Source organism: Ptychodera flava, chromosome 1 (assembly GCF_041260155.1).
Source record: "Ptychodera flava strain L36383 chromosome 1, AS_Pfla_20210202, whole genome shotgun sequence".
NCBI lineage: Eukaryota > Metazoa > Hemichordata > Enteropneusta > Ptychoderidae > Ptychodera > Ptychodera flava.
The window spans coordinates 61,208,386-61,212,824 of record NC_091928.1 but is presented as its reverse complement, the minus strand read 5'-3'; positions in this window follow the sequence as shown (position 1 = coordinate 61,212,824).

The following is a 4,439-nucleotide window of genomic DNA, read 5'->3' as shown; positions in this document are numbered from 1 at the left end:
GGGTGTATCATTACTTGCTTTTTTCTCTGAACTCAACCACTTACTTTATCATTCTTTACTTTGACAAATTTAAATTCATACATAGATGACTTACAAATATTAAGAAAAGATTTCATTAATTATTGAAAACCATGACCTGTTCAACTCTGAATGAAATAGTATGCCTATTTGCTGATGCATAATTAGCAAGTCATGAATATCTCTTTGTTTACATCATGTACCGTAATCTGGTAAGACAACTTATTAGTCTAAATTTCTGCACTGCTGTGAAACTAGTGAATATACCGAATCTTCATGCAACGTAACTTCATTTTCCTGCAGGAGATAGTGGTGGAATTCAACCAATGGAAATCCATGTTGTCGTGGCAGAAGACAGTGATGATGACGAGCAGACAAGTTCAAAGGTGTGCAAAATATTATTTCATGTCATTATGTTAAGAGATACAGATAGTCTGCAGTGACAGCCATTGAATGTACCGGTATGTAATTCTTGATTAAATTCGAACTCACATGCAGTATAATGGTACCTAAAACTATATCTGCCATGTGACACTGTGATGGTAGACTTAGAATAAATATTGTTACTTTGTTTTATTGTATTAAAACTAGTCAGCAAAATGTAATGAAACATACAGCAATACATGATGGCTTTGATCAACCCTTGGTGAATTCAAAATATTACTAGTAGAAATCTGTGCAAATGCAAACACATAAGGGAGTTCATTTCAGCTTCTTTTGAGTGTTTTATTGACTATAGGGTGAAAAGAAATTTACTTGCAGTAATTTACAAAATCTAAATCCCAGGGATCAAACAAACAAGTAAATATACTCGACTTCACCACCCGAACACGAGTCACTAATAACAGATACCAATGTTGGTGGGCCCATTTTGGTCTGTGATGGAACATCAGTTTTGACAATAAAAAGAGGTGAAATTATGAATAACAATATCATTAATAACAAGTATGAGTGGAAAAGTTTTCGTTTGGCAAATGTACCATAATGAGGGAATCTTTATCTTTTAGAAGGCTGAAGAAACTGGTTATGTTGAAGACGATATCACCGACATTTCTGTTGATGATCTTAAACAGGGTATGTACTAACTTGATAGGTTAAAGCTTTGACAGAATGAAACACTGATGCCTATTAAAGAAGTGATTCACAATATTTTAAGTCAAGGAACCATGCATGCAAATGAATTCAATCTTAATTACTTCTTCAATACACACTGGGAATTTTAACTGAAAACAATTAAAACTAAAACTTTATCATCAATATGAATGACATCAAACATGACATGACCAGCTTGCAATTTAATTTATCTACAGAGAGCAGATTTCATTACCAAACATTCAGGTTTCCACCAAGAGCAAAAATAATACATTTTCTTTTCACATCCCAGCAAAATATAAAATCAAGAGGAATGCAATTATGTCACTTTCAAAGTAATTGCAACTATTAATGTTTAATATTACCATTGATTTTTATACAGAAAGTGATAAAGCAAAGATGTTGATACTTGAGGTTGACCAAGCACTGGAAGTGAAGTCATCCACTGAGACTAGTGTACAGACAATGTTCAAAGCTGAGAAGTGTATCAGACTGAAAGGAAGGCAGTGTGATATGCTGCAAGTACTGACAACAAATACAGACACAGTTCAACATATCCTATCCTGTAGACAGGATGTCTTAGCACTACTGGGTGTTACAAGGTATCTCTTGACTGATACACCAAGTCGGGACATGAATACTCGAGGTAACAATTACTGATATTGTGATTAATCAATAAAAGATAACGTCAACATTGAACCACTTACAAACATTCCTGGCAAATGTTACTTAGTGACTTAGGTATGTTCAGGTCTGTAGAAGACATTATTTCTACTATCTTAAGTTGCAGCTGGCGGCAAAATGTTTCATAGAGACAGGTCAAAGCTGTATGTTGTTGGCTTCTGGAGGTGTATGATCTGAATTATTGGGAGAGATCTGTGGACTTTTTCAGTTTTACATAGAAATGATGTGCGTCACGATATGCAAATTTGTGTATTATTTACAACTGTCTTCATGACGATTTGACTGCAAATATTTAAGGATGTACGAGTGGTACGCGCGCGTGGAATTTGTCACTTCCCATAGGATTACATTGAAATTTGCTGGAAAATCAATTTCTACTAATGTCATTTTCATGAAAATTTGCACAAAGCTCAGTCCAGAGAAATAAATAATACTGATCAAATAAAATTATATGGTCACCGCGCTAAATTTTGAGATAAACAGCATTGAATTATTTCGTCCATAGAAAATGCATTGGTGAAAAAATGCTGACTCAGCATTTTTTCTCACAAATGGCAAAATTCATGGTCATTTATCTCACAAACGAGCACGGTGACCCCTATATTTTATCACACATTTTGATAATACTTACAAAGGAGTATCCAAAAATTGACAATTTAGAGAAATGACATTACTTTTAATTTTACCGATCGTACATCCTTAAGCAATAATGCACCCCCTCCCGGCCCATAATGGACGAAAGCAAACTTTGCACGACATAATGTACGAGGCGAATGTCGTGCAGTTTGCTTTCGTCCATTATGGGCCGGAAGGGGTGCATTATTGCTATTATTTTATAATTTTGGCAATGCCAGTGAATTTGTAGTTGTAGAAAACGAATAAAAAAGGAAATTTAAACTGAGTTTGAAGCCAGTGAGCGTCGTCCAGCATGAACCGGCCCTGACTCTGTACATACATGCACTCCACACTGCACAGTGCACTGCACTGAACACGCACGTTCAGCACAAAAAATACCAGCACTTTCACGGTTCATTTTGAATTGAAAAACGATGTATTTTCGAAGGAAATGAAAAGTAACTGCATCCCTACCGTCTATATCAAACTTGAAACATCACCTTTAAATATCATGCCATTCAAAAAGTAGACATGGTGAAATGCCAAAGATGAAGAAAACGGAATGTTCATGCATCGACATCAGCATGATCAGCGAGCTGCATGCCATGTATCAGCTGATCAATACGATCATTATTATGTCGCTATAGTAGTACAGCATTCATTGCAAACAATATCAACAGAGTTCAATGATGTTATTTCAAATGTTTATATTTCAATAATAATTGTGTCTATAAATTTAATTTTCGATGGCTTCTTGAGAAGAGCTATTTATTTCGGCGAACGACAGAACTTGACGTAAACGGGTGCTTGAAAGGTACAGTTGACAAACATACTGGAGGGTTTCGGTACTGTCGCGATATCGAGAACAAGGCAAGGTAAAATCACAGACATGGAGAAAAAAACAATGAATGAAAGTTGTCTCTGATTACAGTCAGTGCATCAGAATTAGGTGGCTGAGATGTTAGATCAACGGAGAGTCAATGGTCGTCATGATTGTTGGTTGTAGCTGACCTTGGACCAAGACTTTGAATGGCTCCGTAGTATATCCGTAGACACTTCCGGTCAAGGTTGATGACAGCAAGCTGCCGTTGTTGGCCCGTTTACAGTTGGTTTGAGTAGCCTTTCATCTTGCATCGTTTACATGGCCACTGACATACATAATATGCCATGTGTCGAACCCAGTATCGTCTAGGAGTTTGCAAACGTACTGAGTTCTGTTTACAACGAAGCGATACCATGTTGTAAACAAACGTAGTACAACCGCGTATCTGACGGGACTGCATGCTGAGCGCCAGCCAGACAGACGACAAGTGCGTACGTGAGGACTCAAAAAATGTAATAAATCGTACAGTAAGACATTATTATCAATATTGTGAACCATTATCAAGATTTATAGTTTGTGTATTGCACGGTTTATCCGATACTTTCCCTCCTTTGAAATGCGCAGTCCTTTTTCGTTTTCAAAAAAAGAACTTGCTCGCTGTGGGGCCGCAATGCTGAATAATGCCCATAATGGAATACATTATCAGTAATAATGTATGGATATGACGTCACAAAATTCACTGGTATTGACAAAGCTATAATATAATATTCTATAATTTGAATTGCTTCGGAGTGTAGGAAGCATTTTAATTACTTCAATGTACCCATAAGTTTGATTATGAAATTGTTAAATTAAACATGAAAATTAACAGCCCAGTCATTGAAACAGAAAATATGTCTGCTAAACTACATTAATTGGAAAGTACATGCTGGGTAGCTTTGTATGGAATGATATTTCATATTCAACATCAAGAAGAAAGGTTGCTTGGTTTATGCCAGAATTTCAATAAGTATCTATTTTTTGGAAGACTATACACTTTGTGTTTTAATATTGTGTAAGGAAGTATCTATTATTTTTATCTTTCATGAAATGCAGTCACTAGCAAAAGGTGGCCTTCAGTCAGATCAGTTAGTCTGTCTTTTCCTGTCTTGAAGAAAATTATCTTGATTATTATGGTCTTAATGACAATTTTTTTTTTTCATTGTAG